Here is a 27,855-nt window from a genome sequence, read left to right as displayed (position 1 = left end):
ATGTTGACAGTACTAACGTTCTAATCTTGTAGATGAAGAGAATGAGATTCAGAGAGGTAAAAGACTATCCCAAACCCATGAGGTTAGTATGAAACTGAGCAGGTATTCAAATTCAAGTTGGGTTTGCTCCAAAGCTCAAAGCCTTTCTACATCATGATTCCCAGAGCTTCCAGTTCTAAGGATGAAAGAGGATATGACCAGTCTTTCCAGGCATCTCGAAATACAGGGACAGAAATCACTTTTCATGAATCACCTTAAAATGAGCACAACTCTTAGCATACATAGAAATAGGGGTAGGTGGGATCATGGCGCAGGGGCAACGCAAGTTCCAGGCGCGAAAGCCCGCAAAGAGCGAGACGGCAGCGGCGGCCTCTGAAAAGAATCGGGGCCCGAGAAAAGGCGGTCGTGTTATTGCTCCCAAGAAGGCGCGCGTCGTGCAGCAGCAAAAGCTCAAGAAGAACCTAGAAGTCGGGATCCGGAAGAAGATCGAACATGACGTGGTGATGAAAGCCAACAGCAGCCTGCCCAAGAAGCTGGCACTGCTGAAGACCCCGGCCAAGAAGAATGGGGCGGCTGCCACCACCTCCTCCAAGACACCTTCCTGAGGACGCTGGCCCCAGCGCAGGCCAACACCCCACCCCCTACCTCCGTGTTGGATCTTACAAGTGATCCCACAGGCTGCACTCAGGAAGAGGACCCCGTCCCCCAGCACTGGGCTTCACCTAGAACTTGAGTGGGGGCCAAGGGTGCTGAGAACCCAGCAATGACCAGGAAGATACAGTCACCAGCTTCATCTGTCCCCATGCCCCTTCCCAGCTCCTGCCTCCACAGGTTTAACCCAGAACAATAAACCTGGCTTTGTCAAAAAAAAAAAAAAAAAAAAAAAAAAAAAAGAAATGGGGTAGGTGTGGTGAATTATATATTTAAAAACTATTCTTATATTCAAATATGACTGGAAGTATTTAGCAGGCAAAAACAGTTGGCCTCCTTTTGGACTAAGATTTGAGGACGAAAAAAGGACCTTTCTAGTAGATGAGGTTGTAACATACAGCACTTAGTGAAATAAATTCCTTCAATGTTAATTGCCGACACATCTTAAAGAAAGAGCAAGAACTGGAAAGTCACAGCAGACCTGCATGGTCTTTTGGGTCAAGATCATTTCTTATTGTAAAATTAGATGCCTGAGATACTCTGCCCCCCAAGTGAAATGGGTATCTGCAATGGAAAGACATTTCTAGAAGTCACTTAGTGAGCAAAGACAGAAAAAAAAAACACAGTTTTCCCTAGAAAACCAAGGAATTTAGTATTCCTATGGGAAATGGACCAGTAGATAACATGTGAAGTGCTTTGTACCACATCCCCCTTTTGGAAAGAAACAAAAGTATATTAAAGGCTCTGAGAAGTCCTGCATTATGGAGACCTACTGAATATAAAATTTCCCACAAACATATTTGTATTTCATCACAAAGCCATTTTTGCATATTAGTTATAAACATCTCAAGAAACTATAACGCCTGGAGACACCTTTCATAAAGGGCTGAAGTATATTGATGGGATTCCTAGCGAGTTACATGCAGAATCTAATCTCAATCAAAAGACGAGACATGGGGATTAAACTCCCCAGGCTCCACACACTGCATCCAAGTACACCTGGAACCCAACTTAAGTTGTAATTCAAGTTAATTTCATAAAGAGCCAACAGGTAGTACCGAGGGTGTTGGGTAAACTTAAGCACGTATTCAGAAGAGAATACATTCTGGGGCTTGATTCCATTGCAGTATTCAGAAGCAACTATTTGGAGAAAGTAGAAGTGGAAATGAGCATTAAAGGATGGGTAAATCCACTCAGTAGGAGAGAAGAGGAAAAAAGGATTCTCTTGAAGGAAGGAGAATTATGTATTCAAATTGCTTATGGCTTTAGTCATCACTGATCAACCAGGTAAATGAGTCATTTTAATTTCAGGTGCATTAAATTTAGTATCAGTATTGGTTAAAAACCCGATTAGTATTTGGGGGTTTTTTTGTTTGTTTTGTTTTGCTTTTGCTTTTGTAAAATGGCAGGGATCTGCTGAAAATAGTTCCATTATTCATAAGCAATTAGACAGAAAAACTTATTTATCAGCCATTCTGAACAAATAAAAGCATACAGTAAACATGATTGATTTCCTAACTTCTGTGAGTGTCCCCCAATAGATTACACTGAAATTCTTGTTAAAGGTAGTATTTCTGTTGCTGCTCCTGTGACTACCACACTTAGAACTTCATAGAAGCAGAAAGCAACTGAATCTATATAATGAGCTAGTGTTTCCCAATTCATTATTGCTTCACAGATTTCACTCAAAAAGACACAGGCTTGTGGGTACTGTTTACAAATGAATGATGGCCACTCTATAGTTGTACAGTCATCCCTCAGTATCCATAGGGGATTGGTTCCAGGACCCTGCCATGGACATCAGAATCCACAGATGCTCAAGTCCCTGATATAAAATAGCATGGTATTATGCAGCCATATAAAAGGATGAGTTCGTGTCCTTTACAGAGAGATGGATGGAGCTAGAAACCATCATTCTCAACAAACTAACACAAGAACAGAAAACCAAACACTGCATGTTCTCACTCACAAGTGGGAGTTGAATAATGAGAACACATTGACACAGGGAGGGGAACATCACACACCGGGGCCTGTCGGGGGGTGGGGGGCTAGGGGAGGGAGAGCATTAGGAGAAATACCAATGTAGATGATGGGTTGATGGGTGCAGCAAACCACCATGGCACGTGTATACCTATGTAACAAACCTGCACGTTCTGCACATGTATCCCAGAATTTAAAGTATAATTTAAAAAGCATAGATTTGCATATAACCTGTGCACATCCTCCTGTATACTTTAAACCATCTCTAGATTACTTATACCCAATGCAGTGTCAATGCTGTGTAAATAGTTGCTATACTGTATTGTTTGGGGACAATGACAAGGACAAAAATTCCACAAGTATTCAGTACTTACACAACCATCCTTTTTCCCCCCAATATTTTGGTCTTCAGTTGTTTGAATCCACAGATATAGAACCTACAGCTATAGAGAGTCAAGAGTATTTTTCTAAGTGAGAAGCCCGAGCCCATGGAAATGCCCATTGTATAGTTATTTTATATAAATATTTTCCTTAGAGTATTTCTCCCTAAGCTGTTTATATGTTCCTTCTGCCCAAAAAGTCTTACTCACCTCAGTTCCATCCCTGTTTCACCTGAGAATTTCCTATTCATCCTTCAAGATGCAGCTGAAGTGCTATCTACTCCAGAAATCTTTCTGTACTTGCAGACAATGGAAATCTACCTCAAAATACCTTAAGCGAAAAAAGGAGGAAACGTATAGGGAGAGGAGGGCACGAATTGCCATTCACTGGATCATGTAACAAGAAGTACCAGGAGTAATGTCCAGCAGCAGACATGCTTGGATCCAGAAACTTGAATGCTATTATTGGGATGTTGTCTTTCCCTCCTTCTCCTAGGTCTGCTTTCCTCTGTTCTTTGGTTTCATTCTTAGGCAGATTCAAGGCAGTGTTCTCACTGTAACAGAAGAGCAACACTAGTCTGTTACACTATTACACCACTACACTATTAAAATCCATCCTAAAATCTAAGAGTATATTTTTTTATTTTGACATAAATCTTTGCAACAAAACTTTAATGACCTTAGATTGATGTGGTGGAGTGTCTCTCCATCTTTTCTAGTATATGTTCCATTCATAGACAGACTTTCTCCAAATGATAAGAAAGATGGCCAGTGGCCACCCCAAATTTACACTCCATCCCATTAGCAACCCTGGCTAAATGAGTCTCTGCCAATGGCTATGTCATAAAATTCCCAAGGACACACTTATTGGTGTGGGTCACAAGCTTACTGTTGTTCCCAGGATTTTCTGAGTCAGCCCCATTCAGAACATGCAGGATTTATTCTTCACAAGAAAGAGGTTCATTATCGGCAGAGAGAAGAAAGGGGTGCTGAAGAGACAGAAACAACAGTTGTCCTTGAACCCTGCCCAGAACCTCCTCGTCTGGATGAAGACCTCTTTCCCCAGCTCTCACATAATCCTGGAAAAAAGTCTGTTGGTGCAATTAAGCCTCTCTTGGTGCATTATTGTCACCTGTGTACATGCAGCATTCGACAGTTGCACAGTAAATATTCATGGATAAGGGCATGAAGAAATGAGAATACAATTTCATGAAGCTCCAAGCAGAGGTATCAGTGACCACAGTCAATCAGAGTGGCTGTCATGGTAGAAAAGGAATGTGGGTTTGAAAAAGATGGAGAGAGGGTGATGTTTGCTGGACGTGTGAGTGTGAGAGTGAGGGAGAAGCCTCCCACTGATGGGAACATTGTCTTCTACATATAAATAGCAACTTGGCAGCCACTTGCCTTAGCTTTTCCAAGTCACATTTTAAATACACTTTCCTATTGCCCCATACCTGAACTTGTCCATATCAGGCCACAGATACAAATTTGAAGTTTAGAAAATACCAATCCCAGAGCTCTAAACCCCTCAGCTTCATCAACAGAAAATGGACTCTTACATTACTCTATGCAACCTTCTTGGGGTTCTCTCGTCAGTTCCTTGGATGGACTGGGTAAGACCTTCAATTTCCTTCAATAGAATTGTCCATTTTACATGTGAGGACGCTGACTCAGGAAGTTAAATTTGGCCATAGCAACACAGCTGCTTTCTTTCTGAAGCCTGTTCTTGGTTGTCACCGTAAGTCACCATAATCCCTACAATCAAAGATTATTCACAGAAAAAAGTGTGGTGGGGCTGCGCAGAAATGTGACAAGGAAACACACATTTGACTGATGCATGTTGAGTTCTATAGATGTAGAAAGGCCCTGGATTCCATGATTTCTGGATTTTACTTACCTATTTATTTTAAATGTATATAGAATAATAAAATTTAACTGGAAAGTAAATTTCAAGATGGCGAGGGGATCACTTTTGCCTATTTTTTTTTGACACAAACCTCTAGAGCCTAGAACAGTACCTGGCACACAGTAGGCCCTCAAAAAAAAAAAACCTATTGATTAAATATTTTTTGAATACTATTCTAAGAACTTTACAGTATTTAATGTGTTTAGTACTCACAACTATCTTATAAGGTAAATCTCAGTATCCTAATTTTATAGAGGAAAAAACTGAGATGGAGAATTTAAGTAATCTGGCTGAGGTCACATGGATTCTAAGTCATGGAGGTGAGATTCAAAATCAAGCAGTCTGGTTCCAGAGCTTGCCCTCATAACCAGGTAGGAACCATACGGGACAGTTGTACTAGTTACCAGTTGCTGTGTAACAAAGCGCCCCAGCAGGTCCCAGCTTAAACTATCATTTTATTTTGCTCAGTTTTGTTGGCTAGGAATTCAAAAATAGCATAGCCAGGCAGTTTGTCTCTAATCCTCTGGACTTAGGTAGGGCAACCGGGATGTCTCCATCTACTCTATCTCCATCTACTTCCAAGATGATTTCTTCCCGGGCACATCTGATGCCTTGCTGGGAATGACTGGAAAGCTGGTCATAGCCAAACCCCTCTCTCTCCACATACTCTTGAGCCTGTCAATGTGAAGGCTTAAGGTTCCTGGAACAAGTATTTTGAAAGACAGGAAGTAGAGGTTACCTAAGCCTGGGCCTGGAAACTGGCACAGTGTCACCCCTACCTTATTTTGTTGGTCAAAGAAGCCATGGGGCCTGTCAACTGAACCCCACCTCTCAATGGGAAATATGTCAAAGAATCTGCAGCCATTTTTAATCCACCAAAATGGAAGTCCAACTCAGTTGGTAGATAGTGCCTGCCTACTTCACATAATTTTATGGCTACCTCCTAGTTCACAATCACAGTTCTAGAAGAATGCTCTTCCACAATGAAGTATCAATGGCATTTCCATGTTAGGAGACCCTTTTGTCATTACGACAAGACTTCACTATTATAGAACTTAAGCATTTCCTTATCTTCACACAAATCTTTGCAACCAAACTTTAATTACTTTGACTGGGGGGAGGGGGTCTCTTCAGTCATTTTAATGTGTGTTTTATGTTTCCAGATGCTCAATCCTAGTTTTAGGAGGAAATGTCTCTCATTATCATAAAATTTACATGCTCATACATTTCATTGAAAGACTTATTCTTTCTAGGTGATAATAAACAATTCAGTAATTTGGAGGAAAAACATCACAGAAATAATTGTGAAATGGTCGTACAGAAATCTCCAGGAGAGGAGAAAGAGGTAGGGCAGTTACGTAAAAAGAGCAAAAAGAGCAAGACTCAGTTCTGCTCCTAAAATTCATCCCATATCTTGAAAAGCTTGCTCCGTCTCTGGGAACCTAAGTTTCACCACATGTAAACTGAAAGGCTTTTACAGATAGGACCCTCAACTGTGGCTCAAACTTCTCCTCTTGCTTCTAGTCCTAATTCCACCAATAACTGTAGGCCTAAACAAAAGTTACTGTAAACCTAAACAAAGGTACTCATCTTGAATCTGATAATAATGGTGGTGATTCTGCAAAGAGAGCTAGTGTTCACCAAATAGTCTATGTACAGTCCCACATTTTTCAAACAGTCCTGCAGTTAGGATAGGGTCATGTAATCAGTTCTGACCAGTAGACTCTGAGCAGAAGGAATGGTGTCACCTCCAGGCCAAAGCAGATGAGAAACGAGGTCTACTTAAATTTAAAATCTAATTTTTTTTTTTTTTTTTTTTTTTATTGAGACATCGAGTCTCACTCTGTTACCCAGGCTGGAGTGCAATGTTGCAATTTCAGCTCACTGCAACCTCTGCCTCCCAGGTTCAAGTGATTCTCCTGCCTCAGCCTCCCAAGTAGCTGGGATTACAGGCATCTGCCACCATGCCCGGCTAATTTTTGTCCTTTTTTTTAGTAGAGATGGGGTTTCACCATGTTGGTCAGGCTAGTCTCAAACTCTTGACCTCAGGTGATCCACCCGCCTCAGCCTCCCAAAGTGCTGGGATTACAGGCATGAGCCACTGCACCCAGCCTAAAGCCAAAATTTTTAACCTATTCACAATATGGTTTCCTTCATTTCCCTTTCTATACAATTAGGAGTGTGTTCCAATTAATCTATAAGGCCCATCAAGATCTAAATTTTTTTACTATTATAGCTTTTGTGAACACAATAGTGGAATTCAGAAATTGGCGTTCAATGCTCCACAGATCTACATTGACAATAAGAATAAGAGTAACTTTATTTGTATTGATTAAAAAGAAATTACATCGTCTTCTGGTTGTGTCCATGTTCATCGTGTTTGGAATTTTTCTTTGTAATTTGATTGTTTTTTTGATTCTTATTAAGTAATCTCAGGTTCCACAGATTCCAAGAATATGGGTTTGAATTGAAGGACTCAGGTGGAAACAATTCAGATTTGTGTCAGCTTTGATCAAAGCTCACTCTTCTTTACAGACACAGATTCAAGCCTGAAATTCATCTGAATGATGTGGCAGTGTCCCGAGTCTTGGTCACTACTGAAGTACCCAGGTTTGTTTTCCTAGTATTTGTTGTTTGTTAACATTCAACTTCTTTTAATTTTAGTAAGTACATGTGTCACTCTCTTGAAAAATTCTGAGTTTTGACCATTCAATCTCAAAAAAAAAAAAAAAACTCCAGTGAGGCTTGGAACTCCTAAACACCAGGATGGAAATGAAAACAGGAAGGAGGAAAATGGGTTTAACTGAGTTCTGCCTGTGGAGGAATCAGCTTCCCTCCCTGCATGTTCAGAATGTCCTAAAAGCAGGTGTTTGCCTGCAATAAAGACAACCGCAAGAAAAAAAAAAAAAAAAGAGCAACATAGAGTCTTCTTACACAGAAATTGAATAAATGGAGAAAGTCGGGGTAGCTAGGGTGAGTGTAAATGTGGACATCCCTGAGGAAAGCACTCTGCATGCTGGCAGTAGGGGACCCAAAGCAAAATGTCCAGATTCTAGCCCATTGTACCTACAGAGAAACTCATTTGTCAACCATCCCTAAGCTTCCTATTGCCTTGTTCTTATATATGAATGAGTGACAATCAACAGGCATTTGAGAAATGGCTGCAGCTTGCCCAAGAAAGATCGAGATAAGCAAAAAATGTGCTAACAGAGAAAACCAGAGATAGTACCCCCAAAAAAGGAGGAAAAACTAAACACTATTTTAAAGACGTTAGGAAAGTATTTATATCCATAAAATAAGAATGGGATGTTACATCAAAGGAATTAACCCAAGACCATCAAAAGACAAAGTAGAAGAAATCCCTCAGAAGTCAGAACAAAATGAGGGAAAATCTACTAGGGAAGCATCTATGCTTACAAACAAAGAGGGAAAGATCCAGACAAATAACATACCAGACACTGCTGCCTCTGGGAAGGGGGATTAAATGGACTAAGTGTAATTCATTTTTTACATTATATATTTCTGTATTATTTTTAATAATTTTATAATTATAAATTTTCTGTATAATTTTATATTACACAATTTTCTGTATCATATATTTCTGTATTATTTATTCATGTGTGATTAAAATATAGTTCCTGCTTTCATCTTACTCTCATCAAATAATTTTTAAGAGACTGTCCTCATATGGACCTCCCAACAAAGTATAGAATATGGTGACCCTCTGAGAAGGTATTCCTATTCCTGTTTTGAGAAGGTACTCCTATTCCTGTTTCTCAGCTGATTTTTTGATTCCACTAGACTGAATGAATGCTTCAGACTAGAGTTTTGCAAAAAGAAGTTTTGCCCATGCACTTACTGTGAATATATGAAATATATATTTGGTCTCTGCCCCTGGTTCCTGGCACAGAGCTACTAAAGCCCTGTGATTTCCTGAGCAATCAGGGTGCTAGGAGAATCTTTTGTTCGATATTTGGTCTTTGATCTGGTTTCTAACACAGACCTCCTAAATCTCTTGGAAATTCCTGGGTGGTAGGAGAGTCTTTTGTTCTAATGAGGTGACTACTGGTGAGTGTCTAGGTGGAGGCTGGTCACCAGAAAGACCAACCTATGATTAGAGACTCAGAGCTTCCAGTCCCATCCTCCATCCTCCTGGAGGAGGAGACAGGCTGGAGATTGAGTTAATAAGTAATCATGCCTAGGTGATGAAACTTCCTCAAAAATCTCCGAACTACAAGCTTCAGAGATCCTAGACTGCTGAACATGTTGCAGTGATAGGAGGGTGGCATGCCAGGCAGTGCATTAAAGCTCTGCACCCCTTGCCACATACCTTCCCCTGTGGCATCTCTTTCGTCTTACTGTTCATCCAGATGCTTTGTCATAAATCAGTAAATGTAAGCAAAGCACTTTACCGAGTTCTGTGAGTCACTCTAACAAATGATCAAACCTGACAAGAGAATCAAGGGAACCCCAAATTGACAGCCAGTTGGTCAGAAGATGAAGAGGCCCCTGAAGTGGGGGACAGTTTTGTGGGGGCTCAGCCCTTAACTTGTGGTATCTGACTCAAACTCCAGGTAGAGAGTGCCCAAATTAAATTGAATTATAGGACATCCTGTTGATGTCTGCTGGAGAACTGATGTATAGCAAAACACACACACACACACACACACACACACACACTACACATCTAGAGTCAGAACTTTTCTGTGTTGAGAGCGAAAGTAGAGTAGGAAAAAGCCATTAATTTGTCTTTTTCATACCTTCCACTTACTAAACCAGAATTTCTCAAAATGAGGCCCCGGAGATTTTTTTTAACAAGCCCCTCTCTCAGGTGATGCTGCACATACCAAAGTGATGAGAACCATTGCTTCAGATTCTACTTTTGCCTGGAACTGATAAAAATGGAGCCACCAAGACACTGCCCTCCCAGGAAGCCAGCAGCTTCCCTTGCAAACATTTTCTGGGGCTACCACGCAGCTCTTCAGATTTCCAGATCAAATTAATAGTTGCTTGACTGTCTCCAAATCTAAATTTGTGTTGGACTATTCTAGTTTGAGAAGCTATAACAAGAAATACTAGGTGGCATAGACAACAGAAATTTATTTTTCACAAAATTATTTATTTATTTAAGAATTTATTTCAGAACAGAAATTTAGTTCCGAAGACTGGGAATTGCAGGAACAACGTCCACCCAATTGGGTTCCTGGTGTAGGCCCTCTTCCTGGCTTGCAGATGGATGCTTTGCTGTATCCTCTCATGGCAGACAGCTAGCTCTAGTCTCTTTCTCTTCTTAGAAAGATGCTAATCCCATTATGGGGACTCTGCCTCATGACTTCATCTAAACCCAATCACCTCCCAAAGGCCCTTCCTCCTAATACCATCCCACTGGGAGGTAGGGTTCCAACATCCCATTGGGAGGTAGGGTTCCAATATTCCACTGGGAGGTAGGGTTGCAACAACCCATTGGGAGGTGGGCTTCCAACATATGAATTTGGAGGGAACAAAATCATTCAGTGCATTACATGGATCTTGAAATCCAGAGGTATTGGGGTAGTGAGGGATGTTAAACGTGCAACAAGTTTGGATTTTTCCAGACAAAGATCACAGCAAAAGCATAATTACAATGTTTGGGGATGGCTCAGCCTTGAGGTAGCCCAAGGTCTGAGCCTGTGGCTAGATGGCTAAACCATAAACCTCCTGTTTCAAGATCAGCATCATCACCTGATGTTCTAACAGAGACAAAACACGCTTCCAAAGCCAACCTATCCTGGAATACAAGCTCTTTAGATGCTGAGCTTTTGTTTACTCCTGAATAAATTCAATAAAGTGCTGTAACCGTTATAATAAATGTAGATGTCACTAATTGCAACACTAGATTTTAAGAGCAACGCTAGTGTCTCAAGTGGCCTTTAAAACTGAGTAAAATCACAGCCAATTCAAATTTAATTAAAACTATCAGTTTAATTTAGTTTGCTTTTACAATAAAAACTATACTAACCCATTAACTGCCTTCTGAATCTCCCATTACCGGGAGCAACCAGCAGCTTGTAGGCCTCCACTTTGGTGAATAGTAGGATACATTCATTTACCTTGTTATGCAGTGAAGTTTCAGTTGTTCTAGATCAAGTAAATGGCCAGTTTTTGTCTTTGAAAATGAAACTTTTTCAGGTAATTCGCCATGTAGATAGAATAGGCTTTAGTCCAATTTCTTGTGCTTTTGAAAATTCATCCCAAAGGGGCCTTCTGAGGGCTTGATCATGGTATCCATTCTTGAGTCGAACTCACAGTTGCCAAGAAGAGATCTTTGAAAACTGAATAAAAGAACACTGGGAATCTGAGCAGTGATGATATAACCCTAGTCCTGCTTGTGTAGAGCTGGTGTCTTGGAAAAACCTTTTCCATGTCCAGAGGCTCAGTTTCCCCATGTGTCACATTGAGGATATTGGAGCAGATCTATACTTCTACAAAGTCTATTTTCATGACAGCTGTCACATCCAGGTATTACCTGACAACACTTCTAATTCATATGTACTGAGTACAATCAGTTTCCAAGGCACCATCTGCTTCAGCCTCATCCTAGACAATAATATTTATGAACTCATGCAGTTTAATATACCCATTATATATTTTTACTAATAAGATTTAAGTAAATATAAAACAACTAGAACTATTTAAAATGCTTAGCTAACAGCATCTTCCATACTCCCAGGGGTCTATATACCACATTTGGAGACTATTAGCCTCCCTGACCTCAGAGATCCCTTTCTGCTCCAGGGATCTGCAAGTCTATGAAAAAGAATTGTATCACTTTACTCAGGTGAGCCAATGTACACACAAAAAACGAACTGCCTGCAGGGCGTATTTGCTTCACAGGCAAGAAGGTAGTGTCCGTTGAGAGAGAAGCACTGATAGAAATAAAATTCAGTGGGTTGTATATTTTATTTGAGAAGAAAAGAAAGGCATCCAGTAACTTGGCAAATTTATGACAAACTGGACAATCCAGCTACATGTTGAGGAAAGAAAGATAAACATGTAGAAAAGAAGAACTGAAGCAAGAAGAGAAAACAGACAGACCTGTGAAAAGGTTTGCAATCTTTTAATCACTCATGAGAGAAAAATCTGGAACACAGAAGGAACCTGCCTACGTCTGTTGCAGCCTGGGTGATATCCCTGTGTTCATGGGGTGCACTCTACAATGGGGCATCCTGGCTTCAGGCTACCCCTTTTGATGATAAAACTGTAACGAGAAAAATCATAAGCTAAGGGAATAAACTGAAACTAGAGAAGAACCCACATGTGATCTGGGTGGGTCCACCTCACAGGGTGACCTGGAAAGGATGTGAAAGGAGATTAAAGGATGCTAAGGATGAGGTCATTGTATTAGTCCATTTTCACGCTGCTGATAAAGACGTACCTGGAGACTGGGCAATTTACAAAAGAAAGAAGTTTAATGGACTTACAGTTCCATGTGGCTGGGGAGGCCTCACAATCATGGAGGAAGGTGAAAGGCACATCTCACATGGAGGCACATAACAGAAGAGTGAAAGGGGTTTCCCTTTGTAAAAACATCAGGTCTCATGAGACTTATTCACTACCACAAAAACAGTATGGGGGAACTGCCACCATGATTCAATTATCTGCCACCAGTCTCTCCCACAACAATGGGAATTATGGGAGATATTCAAGATGAGATTTGGGTGAGAACACAGCCAAATCAGTCATTAAGGGAATAATTTGAGATTTATACAAAAGGCTGGATTTTAGAGAGAATCGGGCCATAGCTTCTCTGGAGGACATTGAGTGTTGTGATATTCAGGTAGTGTTGTGATATTCAGGTAGTGTTGTGATACTCAGGTAGTGTTGTGATATTCAGGTAGTGTTGTGATACTCAGGTAGTGTTGTGATATTCAGGTAGTGTTGTGATATTCAGGTAGTGTTGTGATACTCAGGTAGTGTTGTGATATTCAGGTAGTGTTGTGATACTCAGGTAGTGTTGTGATATCCAGGTAGTGTTGTGATACTCAGGTAGTGTTGTGATATTCAGGTAGTGTTGTGATATTCAGGTAGTGTTGTGATACTCAGGTAGTGTTGTGATATCCAGTTGTGAGATTCATTTTGAGTCACCTGCTCTCCTCACTGGCACGGCTGCATGCACGGAAGCCCGGACTAGGAAAGATCACCATAGCCTGTGTAAATTGATGCAGACCAAAAGATGCTCTTCCTGTTTTAACATCAACCAGCAGGTGGCAGAGCCAGGAAAGCATCAGCAGTAACCCATATAATGGGAAAGAATGAATAGACAAACAGACAATGACCAAACCATATATGACAATAGAACTCTGATCCACAACCTCTGCAGCATCCCAGGAAGCCAAACCCCAACCTCTGCAGCAATCAACCCAAAACAAAAGCTTGGTCAGTAACACAAAGCTTCCTTAAGTTTTGGCTCTACTTCCAAATTAGAACAAACCAAAGAAAGCTAAATATGTTCCCCAAATCAATCATATAGTATGCCTTGCTTCTAGTTAGCCGCCTCCAGCTTCCCCATGCCACAGCCTCCAATCAGGCTACAACCAAAGCTTTCACTTTTTTTTTTTTTTTTTTACTCTAAAGCTTTCCCACTTCCCTGCCTGCCTTTGAATCTCTGCCAACTGTAAGTGATAGCAGCTGACTCCTTTCTATAGCAAGCTCTGAATATATGGCCTCTGTTTGTCTTCATTCAGGCAGGCTTTATTTCCACAAACAAGACGGCCCCTTATCCTGCTCCTATCTGAAATTGTCTAAAGTTTTGACCAGGGCTCGCATGCACTGCAAAGTCTGGTGGCTTAAGTGTGAGATAGAGAGATAGATTGCATGCCTTCAGGCTGTGCCCATATGGTCCACACATAATTTTCATGTTGCCCCTTCACTCAAGACAAACAACACAACACACACACTTGTGCATGTGCACATGTACCACTGGGATTGGCTTGAATCATTTATGTACAACATTGAATTATTTATTTTCTCATTTCAAGTGTGTTAAATGCCTCCACCAAAGTTTACCCTGGTATATGCTAACCCTGAATTGGGACATTTGCTTCAACTTATGTCACACCTAGGACAGAAATCAAGTGGAGGCAGATCCTCACCAAAAAGATTTAATGAAGACACCACGGCTTATGGTGGTATCTATAGCCAGAAGACTATGCTTATGATGGACTCCACACACAAATCATTTTCTGATGGTTTTGAGACTTTTTTCCAGGGGTCAGCAAACTATGACCTATGGATTTGGCCCACAGCCTATTTTGTAAATAAACTTTTATTGGCACACAGAAACACTCATTCATTTACATTTTGTCTATGGTTGCTTTTACTCTGCAAAGGCAGAGTTGAGAGGCTGCAATGAAGATAGTACGGCCTGCAAAGACTAAACTATTTGCTACCTAGTTTTCTACAGAAAAAGTTTGCTGAGTCTGCTTAGCTTCTCCATGAACTCTAATGAATGGATGCCCCAAGTTATCCTGTCATTTGATTAATATCCTGACACATTCCTTAGGTGCCAGCCAGGCTGAGCATCCAAGTAGAAATAAGATAGCATTCTTACCTTAAAAAAGCTCTCAGGCCATCAGGAAAGAGAAAGAAAAACATCATCCACACAGGGTGATACAAGCAAAGAACAAAGAAGTAAGATTGTAGGCAAGGCTTCAGGGAGGAAGTCAGTGAGCAAATTATGTAGACCTTGTTCTTCCCCGACCCGGATCTATCCTCAACATTTTCTGCTCTGTTCTGTGCCCTGGACGCCCCGGAACACTACATCTCCCATGTTCCCTTGTGTATTAGTCCATTCTTAATGCTGCTATAAAGAATTGCCCAAGACTGGGTAATTTATAAAGAAAAAAGGTTTAATTGACTCACAGTTCCACAGGGCTGGGGAGACCTCAGGAAACGTACAACCATGGTGGCAGGGAAAGCAAACACGTGCTTCTTCACATAGCAGAAGGAAGGAAAAGAATGAGTGTCCAGTGAAGGGGGAAGCCCCTTATAAAACCATCGAATCTCGTGAGAACTAACTCACTATCACAGGAACAGGATGGGAGAACCCCCACCCCCATGATTCAATTATCTCCACCTGGTCCCTCCCATGACCTAAATCTCAAGATGAGATTTAGGTGGAGACACAGCCAAACCATATCACCTTGCCTGCTGGCAGACAGTTGGGTTTGAACAATGAGAAGTACCTGTAGATCAGAAAGTGGGAGAAGAGAGAGGCCAGAGTGTTTCTTCCCTGCTTCACCATATCTCTGAGAGTATCTTTGTCTCTGCATGATAACAGGTCCTTTCAGATGCTCCTCTCTCACATTCCAGTTATCTCTGCATTTCCATAATGCTATGTACACCGAGGCATTGAAATGGCTTCTTATCATTGCCCATCTCCAGTATCTTCACTCATCATCCGTTGTTCATTTTTGTAAGGCTGTCCATATCTCAGTCAATAAACTCCCTGCCCTTGAACCATCTGAACTTCCATTTAGACCATCAGTTCCTTGCTGGGACTTTGACCAATACAGCCCTTGTCTCTGTCTCTCTGTAACTCACTTAGTTAATCAACTGGCCTAACCCACTCACTCTGGACATAAAGTCAAAACACATTCACTCAACACTTACATGAACACACAGCATTATATCAGAGGACAGATATTTAAAAGCTGGTATTTATATTCAAAAAAATGTTTATTATCAGCCTTGCCCAGGCCCATTTTGAGAGCATATTTTAAGGAAAAGAAGCTCTTTCCATGAGCAATCAGAGTCTATGTCAGGCCTTCCATCCATATGAGTAGATGAGCATCATTGTAAGCCTGCTCTGGGGATTGCAATGTTCCCAAACATTATTGTTACACAGTCAACAGTTATAGTGAGTAAGGCACTCATTGCTCACCAGTAAGTGGCATTGGCCTTTTTGTTCTCTTCTGAGTCAATCTCTTTATTGTTTTCACTCCTTTGGTAGAGATTGTTTTAATATGTGCCATTTCTGAGCAGATTCTCTCAGCTCATCTTCAAAATTCTGAAATTCCACTTGTGTTCCCACTGGACCATGTTTGTTTATAAGGTCACAAAGGGTTTCTTTAAACTAAATCAAGCTGGGTAGCATTTCTGTGCCTGAAGTTTTCTATAAGCAATATCTGCAACAAGACAGAGGGGATTTTAAATCATTTCTAAGAGACTTAGATCCATGTCCGGGCTGACCCTAAGGATATTTCTCGCCTGTTTTATTTTTTTATGTTGAATGACATAATGGATGTGAAAGTTCTTTGTGAACCATAAAGACCTTTCTAATGTAGGGGATTATGACGATGATCTCAGAGTTTGGGAACATCCTGTCTTCTCAGGTTTATTTTATTCTCCATTTTCCAGGGGTCAACAGATTCTAAAGGAGAACAGGACTTTTCTCCAAGACCTCCTATTTCATTTTGGATAGAAGAGAATATAATTAATAATACAGCTATTCATTCAATTACTTATAAAATATTTATTGGAAACTTTCTATGTGTCAAGCATTGAACCAGGGTGCTGGGGAAAAAAATGACATAAAAACATAGTTCTTGTCCTTAAGGAGATTAACATTAATTTGGTTCTTACTCTGTGACAGGCACAGAGCTGAATACTTCACACACATTATCTCTATTAGTCTTCAGAACGATACTAAGGTAATTACATTATCCATATTTTACAAATAACATGTAAAAACAAAAACAACCATGTCAATGATGAACATTTATTGAGTAGTGCTGACTGTGGGTCAGGTAGTGACCTAAATGCTTTATAAGCATCTCAACGAATCCTCAAAATATCCTTAAGAGGATTACATTATCCCTATTTCCCAACTAATAACTAACATTTATTGACCACTTAATGTTGGTAAGGCATGGCCCTAAGCACTTTACATGCATTATCTCATTTAATTTTTTAAGAACATCACGAAGGAGATACCACTATTATCCGAGTGCTTAGGCTCTAAGTGCTTAAGGAATATGCCCAAGCTCATCTAGCTGGAATTAGTAGAGTTGACACTCAAACTCAGTTCATTATAAAGCCCACAGTCTAAAGCATGCCACTAGACTGCCTCTCATGAACATATTTTATTCCCGGGATAACTGACTCTCAGAGGGAAAACAAACAAGAAGATGTCAAGGCACACATCACAGCCAACATTAAAGAGGGACTGCTGGGAAATACATCTGAAAGCAGATACTGCCTTTATTCACTTTACAGTCTTTTTGGATAGTCGGTGGCTTCGAGTTTTCAAATATAGACTGCAATTTATCTTTTTTTTTTTTTTTTTTTTTTGAGATGGAGTCTCGCTCTGTCGCCCGGGCTGGAGTGCAGTGGCCGGATCTCAGCTCACTGCAAGCTCCGCCTCCCGGGTTTATGCCATTCTCCTGCCTCAGCCTCCTGAGTAGCTGGGACTATAGGCACCCGCCACCTCGCCCGGCTAGTTTTTTGTATTTTTTAGCAGAGACGGGGTTTCACCGTGTTAGCCAGGATGGTCCGATCTGCTGACCTCGTGATTCGTCCGTCTCGGCCTCCCAAAGTGCTGGGATTACAGGCTTGAGCCACCGTGCCCGGCCAATTTATCTTAATTTACTATGGGATTTGTACTGTTAATAAATATAGTCTAATAAATCACTACAAAGAAAAAGAAGGTTTTAACCCTTGAATTTTCTTTAGCTCATTGCTGATACCAGTGTTTTCTAAGTAAACTGCCAAGCACTTTACATATAACCATACACCTTCTAGGAAGTGACCTCTTGCCAACTAGAAGATTCTGAAGAGTCTCACTGATCCTCTCCCCAAATTTTATTTAAAGGTGGGGTCTCAATAAATTTCAATCACTTTTTCCCTACAGAAAAATGTATTGCTTCTAAAATGCAGCAATATGAGAATTTTTTTCACCATGATTATATTCTACACCTAATGCTTAATAAATGCATTAAGTTAATGCTTAGTTGAGGTTGACATTAGATCTTTAAACACACATATCAAGTCTGAAAGCTCAATCAAAAGCTATTGGCATAGTGATGTGCTATAAATCCAAGACAATTAGAACTATTCTGCATATAATATTCCAGTGTGGGGCCAGGAGGAAGAATGTTACCTTAAATTCCAGAACCTTCTAGAACCTTCCACCTCTCCACATTTGGTCTTTTAGGTTGCTAATGATCCTGGTGTGGTATGTTGGAATGGGAAATGGACTTGGACTCAGAAAGTTTGGCTTCTACCCCCATCCACTAGTTGAGTTACATTGCAGGAGACACCCTCCCACTCTGTACCCTACTTTCTCATCTATGAAATGAGAGTAAACATTGTGTCCGTATCACACAGTTGCTTGGAGCATCAAATTAGACAAATGTTAATTATTACTATTATAACATTTATTGGTTGTTTCCAATTTACCACATATGAGGATTATGTGCTTTGGGTAGTAATCCCGTTAAATCATTAAAATAACTTCATGAGGCTGGGTGCAGTGGCTCATGCCTGTAATCCCAGCATTTTGGGAGTGGAGGCGGGTGGATCACCTGAGGTCAGGAGCTCGAGACCAGCCTGGTCAACATGGTGAAACCCCGTCTCTACTAAAAGAAAATAAAAAATAAAAAACAAAATAACTCTATGAGGTAGGAACTATTTTTCTCCTTACAGTACCCATAAGGGAAAGTGAAGTCAGGAAGTGCACAGTAGTCACAATGGGACAGAGATGGGATTGTTAGAAAGATGCCAACAGATACAATTAGAAAAGGTGATGACTAAGGTTAAAGAAATTTTCAGAGACTTCAACAAGGAAAGATCTAACACAGAATGCTCCAACAAGAGGTATGTCACCCAGATAATAACGCTCTCCATAAGACACACACCAATGGGTATTATCACCCACCCCGAGAGAATCTACATTCTGTTAAGTGCAACAAACATAACTAGGACAAGGATGCAAAACTTAAGGAGACACCAAAAAGCTTAATAATGAAGATAAACAACATTTAATGTGTTTTTTTGTTTGTTTGTTTGTTTGTTTGTTTGTTTGTTTGAGACAGGGTCTCATTCTGTCACCCAGGCTGGAGTGCAGTAGCAATCACCACTCACATTGCAACCTCTGACTCCTGGGCTCAAGCAATCCTCCCAGCTCAGCCTGCTAAGTAGCTGGGACTATAGGCGTGCACCATTACACCCAGCTATTTTTTGTATTTGTTTTTTTAGAGACAGGGTTTCGCATGCTTCCCAGGATGTTATTGCAATATTTTTAAAGTAAAAATTAGTGCAAAACATACATGATGAACAAAATATCAAAAATTTAAATAAAGACAGGTTCTGACCCTACACAGCACAGCTAATTTCAACACTGTTGATTAGTGGGTTTGATTTTTTTTTCTCAATAATTTTGCCTTTACCATTCAGTCAAATCAGTTTTAAGACCTCCTTGTACCTCCTCTATCTCGCCATCTCCTATTTGACCCCTCATAGTACCCTAGTTTTAGGCTTGGCTGCCTGTCAGGTGCAAGTAACATGTGAAAAACAATTCGGGCACATTGGAGTGTTTACTGAGAGTTTGCATAAGGCTAAGGTCAGCTTCCTAGTCCTGGAAATACTACACATACTGCAGGTCCAGAATTAAGGCTCTTCTAGGTACAGTTGCCAGAAATAATATAGGATGCCCAGTTAAATTTGAATTTCAGATGAACAACATTTTTTTTGGTATGGGTATATCCCATGCAAAATTTTGGCATATTTATGCTAAAAAAATTAGCAAAAACAAATAAATTTTCATAGCTGCAAAATGGAATGGAATAGGCCAGAACAATATAGAATGAAAGGTCAGAAGTTCAAATGGAATGGGATGGCATAGAATAGAATGGCTAGTAATAAAATATAATTGCACAGAATGGCATAGAATGGGATGGAGGAGAACAAAATGGAAAAGAGGAGAATGAAATAGAACAGATGCCTGACATCTAATTTGTTTCAGTGCATTGTCATTTCTTTATACTTGTGAAATTCAGAGAGGAAGGGTTTGAATAACTGCTCCCTGAGAGTCATAATAGCTCAGGCTGAGTTTTGCAGATCAAAATAGAGGAAGAGGCCCCTCAATCCTGAAGACTCTCTGTTCAGAATATCCAGCACTAGGAATCTTCTCCTTTGATTTCCAGGTGGGAGAGGAGCTGGGAAACTCTACACTATACATGGTTCCCTTTTAAGTTATCTCTTCCCTGGATAACTCCTGCGCATGCTTCTTTCTAATGCTTGACATGAGACATCTACAGGACAAAGTGATTTTGAAGTAAAATCACACGCAGAGTTTTGACTTTGGTTAATCTGTCTATAAACTTCAGAAACACTATGTTGAAAGACTTGGATGTTGCAAAGGAAGCGTGTAAATTTAACTCATAGTTGTCTAGTATCTTCGGAGGGGGCACAAATAGTTCCAAAGAACATGATTCCAAGAGCTCCCCCAGGGTCAGCTTTAGAGCCAGGATTGTAATCCTCCCATGAGGGACTTTATCCTGCATCACCATGATGTCCTTAGAGACCATGTCCTTAAATGGTAGTCTGTGAGCCTGGAAACCAAAAAGGGACATGGAGCCCAAGGAAACCAGTCTATTTAAAGGTACTGGTGGGAATAGGAAGGTCCCTGGTGGATTAAGAGAGTCAAAGAGTCTCCATGACAGGACCACAGACATCTCACCAGCTCCCCCAGCCTTGAGTTTACCCTTCTCAAGACCTACAGAAAGTCCAAATTTATCAAAGGAGTATGCTAAGGATCAGATAAAACCCAGAGGCCAGAATTTCAGCTGATAGAATTTTGTTAATATGATTATTACAGCACATGTGTATTTTGTGTGTTCTGAAGCATGTTGGCATTCATTACTATGTGATACTCACAGTAAGTCTGTGAAAGTTGCTGGGAGGATCTGATTATTCCCATTTTTCAGATGAAGTTTTTGTTTTGTTTTGTTTTGTTTTTTTGAGACAGGATTTCACTCTGATACCCAGGCTGGAGTGCAGTGGCATGATCTCAGGTCACTGCAGCCTTGACGTCCTGGGCTCAAGCAATCCTCCCACCTTAGCCTCCCAAGCAGCTGGGACTACAGATGTGCACCGCCACACCTGGTGAATTTTTTGTATTTTTTGCAGATATGGGGTTTCACCATGTTGCCCAGGCTAATCTTGAACTCTTGAACTGAGCTCAAGTGATCCACCCACCCTAGTCTTCCAAAGTGCTGGGATAAAAGGCGTACGCCACCACACCTGGCCTTTCAAATGAAGTTTCTAATGTCCAGAGGTGTTTCATGTCTTGCCCATATCTATGCAGCTGGTAATTAGCAGGGCTGGGACCATGTCTTGGGTCTTCCAGCTGGATTGCTTGGTGACAATGGGGTACCTCCTGCTACTTGTCTTGGACATCCTGGAAAATAGGCTTCTTCATGAAGAAGAGCTTCAGAGTGAGTTCAGTCACCATTTGACCACCGAAGACCCCTCCTTCTCCTTGCTACAATGGCCAGAATTCCTCTCACATCAGTTGTTCTCAGCACAATGCCTCCCCCAAACATCCTTCTCCGTGATATTAATTAATGCACAGTGGTTTAAGGTGACGGGTCCAGGAGTCAGAATGCCTCTGTGTGAATCTTGGCCCTGCCAATTATTATCTGTATTAGATTCCATGAGTTACCTACCCTGTCTTATCTGTGTAACAGAGATGGCAGTACTTACCTCATAGAGTTGGTGTGAGGATTACGTCTCTAGGAATGGGACCAGACAAAAATGAAATGCTTAATATTATCCCAGTCCTGAAGTCCTATGGACTTTCAATTCATCATGGATGATTTTGGAAAACTACTGGCATATCAAAAAAGATTAAACCTACCTCTGTCTAATGCCAAAAGCCCAGTGGTTAAGCACCACACCATGCATGTTACACCATCTCTTCTCAAGAATAAGCTCAGCTAATTACTAAATCAATTATTTAATAAGCAAAAAGAATCCCATTTTAACCCAATATATGAAATAGATAATAATATAAAAAGGAACTTCTGTGGATAAACCAGGGGTTGGGTGCCACATTAGTTTACTGTTGTCTATAAACAGTTGACACTAACTTAGCTGCTTAAACCAACACCCATTTACTAGCTCAAAGTTCTGTAAGTCAGAATCCCAGGAGAACTTGAATAGAGTCTCTGCTTTGGGTCTCAAAAGCCAAAATCAAGTTGTTGGCCAGGCTGGGCACTTATCTGGAGACTCTGGAGAAGGGTTCCCTTCCACACTTGTTCAGGCTGTAGGGAGAATTCAGTACCTTGTGATTATAAGACTGGGGTCTCTATTCCCTTGCTGGCTGTCAGCATGTGGTCGCTCTCTGCTCCTAGAAACCACCCACCTTCCTTCTCACGTGGCTTCCTCAAACTCCAAAGCAGCAATGTTGTGTCAAATCCTTCTCATGTTCCTAACGTCTCTGACTTCCTCTTCTGCTACCAGCCAAAGAAAACTCTCTGCTTTCAAAGTGTTCCCCTGAGTGGGGCAGGACCATGTGCATAATGTTGGTATCTTAAGGTCACCTGACTTGGGACTTGAATTACATCTGCAAATTCCCTTCAGGGCACTAGCAAGATCAGTGTTCGATCGAATAGCCAAGGGATAAGAATCTTGGGTGGCTATCTTAGCATTTCTCTCTACCAAAGGACCCAAACTCCACATGCCTACCTGCCTGTAGCAGCCCCCAAAGTGCCCTAGAACCCTCTAGAATACAGTTTAATAAGCCTGCTTTTTGTACTCTAGACCAGGGTTTCGCAACCTCAATCAACACTACTGATATTTGGGGTCAGATAGTTTAAAAAAAAAAAAAAAAAAACATGAATATGTACAATTTTTATTTCTCAATTATACCTCAGTAAAGCTGAAAAAAATTAACAGGATTGAAAGGACAAACCCGCAGTTCTATAACAATAGTTCTTTCATTAATAAGAATAATTATTTTCAATAATTTCTGTCCTGTGCATTGTAGGATGTTTTGCAGCACCCTTGACCTCGACCCACTAGACAATGAGCATTTCCAGTGGTAACAATCAAAAACGTCTCCAGATATTGCCAAATGTCCCCGGGAGGCAACATCACCACCAGTTGAAGACCACCGGTCTAGATTAAAATTCAGAGGAGCAGAGCATTTGGTTTCCAGAGACCTAGTGAACTAATTTGGGAGAAAAAGGCAAAAATTTGTAAAAGTTTAAGCAACATTTCAGAATTTAAACCAAAGGCAAAGGTACAGAAATAGTGGTGACAGAAGCTGTGTGCTTGGCTGCTAAGCAAGTGCCATTTACAGATAATAGAAGAACTTCAGGAAATGGGAAGGTTGGGTGTGTACTCCCATTAGATCAGTCCAGGCAAGTCTCATGAAGGAGGAAAAGCCCAGAATTGTATTTTAAAACGAATAATGCCACTTCCAGGTTCATCCCAGAGGGCAAGAAGAAAGATGTGCAAAAATGTTGTTGGTATTATTAGAAATATTGAAAACTTGGACACAACCTAGATGTACGTGAACAGGGGAAAAGGATAAAGCAGTGGTGTATTAATCAGAGTTCATCAGAGAAACAGAACCAATAGAACCAATATACTGTGTGTGTATATATGTATGCACAAAATATATATGTTTGTGTATATATATACACATATATACATATATAGTATATATGTATATTTGTATATATACGATACGCACATACATATATATATATAGTGTGTGTGTGTGTGCATATAGGGTGGGAAGTATTTATTACAAGGAACTGGTTCGTGCAATTATAGAGGCTGACGAGTCCCAAGATCTGCAGTTATCACACCAGAGAACCAGGAGAGCCAATGATTTAGCTCCAGTCCCAGTCCTAAGGCCTAAGAACCAAGAGCGGATAGTATATTTCCAGTCCAAACACCAGCAGGCTCAAAACCCAATGTTTCAGTTCAAGAGCCCAGGTTTCCATTCAAGTCAAAGGCAGGAAAACACTGATGTCCCAGCTTCATGCAGTCAGACAGGAAGACATTTTCCCAGCCGTTTTGTTCTATTCAGGCCTTCAACTGATTGGATGAGGCCCACCCACATTGGAGCAACCTGCTTTACTCAGTCTATCAGTTTAAATGTTAAAACTCACCCAAAAACACCCTCCCGGAAGCATCCAGAATAATGTTGACCAAATGTCAAACCCCGTGGCCCAATTAGGTTGACACATACAATTAACCACCACAAATGGATTCATTCATGCAGACGAAGACCATGCAGCCATTTTTTAAGGCAATAAATGCATATATTCTGATCCAGGAGAATGTCCACAATGTGTTATTTGTTTAAAACAAACGTCAACTTGCATAAAAGTATGTATACTATGGTCCCACATGCATAAAAGAGAAAGTAAACTATATGAAACAACATACACATATGCATTTTTAAAGAACGTTTGTATAAACACAGAAAAATTCTAGAAGGATACGCAGCAGACTCAGTGGTTTTCCACCCCCTCCTCCTCCACAGACAGTATGGGGGTATGTGTACCTTACCGGAGACTTTTGGGTTTTTGCGTAAATCACTGAAATGCGCTAAGTGCTTGCTAAACGCTCAGCACCAGGCTAGCATGCTACATGCATGCTGTCAATTAATATGCATCACTATCTTACAGGGGACATGGGACTAAGGCCTAGGGAGGGTGAATAACTGTCCCAAGTTCACAAGCCTGGGATACCACAGAGCTACTCCTCCATCCCAGGTCTGTCTGACCCATAATGGGCAGAGTTCTGCCCATAATGTACTATCTCTACAAAGAGACAACTTTCATGTAAAATATAAATATTTTCAGTATATATTTTATTCTTTAACATAGAATATATATGTATGTATATATGTTTATAGTGGATGTACCTATATGACTCCTATTTATTTTTAAAGATACACTTTCTTTTCTTTTTTTTTTGAGACGGAGTCTCGCTCTGTCACCTAGGCTGGAGCGCAGTGGCGTGATCTCAGCTCACTGAAACCTCCACCTCCTGAGTTCAAGCGATTCTCCTGCCTCAGCCACCCAAGTAGCTTGGATTACAGGCATGCACCATCATGCCTGGCTAATATTTGTATTTTTAGTACAGATGGGGTTTCACCATGTTGGCCAAGCTGGTCTCGAACTCCCGACTGCAGGTGATCCACCCGCCTCAGTCTCGCAAAGAGCCAGGATTACAGGCGTGAGCCACTGCGCCCAGTCAAAAGAATGCATTTTCTTACTTACTCCAAAACAATAGAAATAGATGAGATCTGGGAAAGGAGAAAGCAAAAGCAACTTAAGTAGGGATAATTTTTTTTTTTTTTTTGTTTACTGCTTTATTTTGCGTCTCCCCAGAAGCAGAGCCTAAGTACAAGGACTTAGATGCATGTTTTGCTTGTTGGGGAGATGATCCAGGGGAGTAGGAAAAGCCAAGATAAGGAAATATACAGGCTCACTGCTGCAGACACCAGGGTTTGATTCTTCTGGGATCTCTGATCAGTAGGTAAAGGAGGAAAAGCTGGGTAGCTTTCCACCGGCTTCCATGCCCGCTTTGTGGAGGGTTAGCTCTAGGGGCGTTAACTCCCCAGTAGAGAAAGTATGAGGTGGGATTCTGTCATTTGAGGTGTGTCTCACCTGAAGCTGAAACACAAGTAGATCAAGGAGATGCAAGACAGGAAACCAAAGAAATCGGTTGAAAAATCACCTGAAGGATCACTTCAGCCCAGGAGTTCAAGACTGCAGTAAGCTGTGATTGTGCCACTACACTCCAACCTGGGCAACAGACTGAGACCCTGTCTCAAAAGGAAAAGAAAAGAAAAGAAAAAAAAGGCAAAAGAAAATCACCTGAAAGGGGATCTATAGTACACTTTTGTTTTTCTAAGCAGTCTTTTGTCTAAGAACAAAAATACAGAAAGTAGCACAGACTATTCACGTGAGTCAACCCTGACTGGTAACCCACTGAAATACATTTCTGAATGAACGCTGCTGGGAGAGAGGGGCACACAGCCTGCAGATAAGGTTGCAGGGGGATGAAGCCATAACACAGAGCACAGCTTTTTCCTTGTAGGGAGGCCTTTCAGACACTCGTGATGAACCACACAAGCTCTATTGCTCTGAAGTCAGGCTCAGAGAAAGGAACAAACGGCAGGGAGAGGTTAACATCAAATTGCATCTGAACTTTCAACTACATTCCTCCTAACAGCTGCCTTGGGTAAGGATCCTTGCAAGTGCTTTTAAATTTTTATTCATGTGCAGACAGGAGAGGAGGTGAGGAAACAATTCTGAGATGAAGAACTCCAAATTATGAGAAGAATGCCAACTGTCAATAATCAAAATAATTCTTCACTGCATAATCAACACCACATCGGCACAGCTGCTGACGAAGAAACAATAAACATCAAATAAAAATAAAAATTTCTCTTTTTTTCCATGCTACCTTACAAGGAAAATCTGTACTGGAGCAAGGCTTTGTGGAATAGTTTCTAAAACATGCAATCAACATTTTCTTGAAATTACAGCTGGCATCCTGTATCTAGCAAACTTCTTTCTTTCCACGTTCTTATTTATACCTTGTAGGGACAGCTTAACACTCAACTGTTAGTGCCATGTGTTTGACAATTGATTGTGTACTGCCCAATGGCACACCTGACTTTACAGTATTGAGATTATACATGTATATGTGTGTCTCTGTTGTACGTGATTAGGATCATGCGACACTGATCAGTTTCACGGCGTCATTAGGCAGGAGTCCCAAACTTGCTCTTTATTTCATAGGATGACATCAATCACAGTTTGAGGAGCAGGACAATCTCAGGTTTCTGAATTTAACATCACAGGGTCTGGAGTCATTAGAGTGTAACATACTAGCTCTGGACTCAGACAACTGGGTTGGAATTACACCACCACCATTCACTATCATGTGACTTCAGAATGTCACGTGACCTCTGGAGGTCTCAATGTATTCATCTGCAGGATAGGAATAAGAATACTCCCTCATATGTCTGTTGTAAAGTAATTTGTGGAATATATTCACACAAGGCATGGCTCACAGTGAGCACATGGCCAGTGTTAGCTATTATAACTGCTCTGGGGTTGAGGAATAGCTTATCCCTCTGTCCTGAATTTCCTTCTACAACATAGTATTGGCCTACACTCCCTTTCACTTAGAAGGATTTCTACTTTTTCCCTATTTACTATAACTTGGTTATTCATTTGGTTGTGAATTGCCCAAAGAACTATTAATGTCTGGATTCCGTAGGGGTTACAGGTAGTGGTGCAAGAGGTTAAGGGTGCCCTAGGGAAATTAACACAAGTCTCCCAGGTCAAAGGGTGAAGATGTACCAGCTAGTTGATTTAGCTCCTTTTCGGAACATATTCCCTTCATGTGGGTGGCTATAGTGTTCTGTGGGTGGCGCTGAAACTTGGAGAGGATAGAGAACTATTCCTTCAAGGAAGAGATTTTCATCTTCAATTCTATTGGCCTTGATCAAAAACGAACTCTTGTGAGACTGGCCGCCAAGGGTCACAAGGCAGAGGTGGTGCTATGTGTTTCTTCTTTCAGAGCACACAAAAAACTACATTTCTGAGATTCCCCTGGAGTTAGATTAGAACCATGTGGCCAATAGGATGTGAGTAAGAGAGACACTTTTGAGACTTGCCTTAAAAATATCTAAAAATATTTCATCATGTCTTTTATTACCTTTCTTGTTATTCTGCATTCTAGACAGAGGGAAGAGAAAATGAAAAGGTCTTGAGACAGAAACAAGGTGATGTGTTAGAAGCCTACCCGGAACTAAGTGTAAGGCCTCAAATATACATATCAAAAAGGAGTGAGTTGAGAGAGGTGGGCAAGGGGTAACCCATTTCAAGAATTAATATGTAAATACTTTGTTCATAGGAC

At 40.9% G+C, this 27,855-nt stretch overlaps 1 long non-coding RNA gene and 1 pseudogene across 2 annotated transcripts in view; one reads left to right on the top strand and one right to left on the bottom strand.

Moving 5' to 3' along the window:
- Nucleotides 1-27,855, bottom strand: part of LOC115895290 — a 337,692-nt gene that overhangs the window by 284,289 nt on the left and 25,548 nt on the right. The gene's annotated exons all lie outside the window — the stretch shown is intronic.
- On the top strand, nt 306-893 carry LOC104671639 (annotated as a pseudogene). The gene has a single exon (XR_749307.2). The product of XR_749307.2 is annotated as a leydig cell tumor 10 kDa protein homolog pseudogene (transcript).

The sequence above is a fragment of the Rhinopithecus roxellana genome, chromosome 20, assembly GCF_007565055.1.
Source record: "Rhinopithecus roxellana isolate Shanxi Qingling chromosome 20, ASM756505v1, whole genome shotgun sequence".
Taxonomy (NCBI): domain Eukaryota; kingdom Metazoa; phylum Chordata; class Mammalia; order Primates; family Cercopithecidae; genus Rhinopithecus; species Rhinopithecus roxellana.
This window is presented reverse-complemented; position numbering and strand designations above follow the sequence as displayed.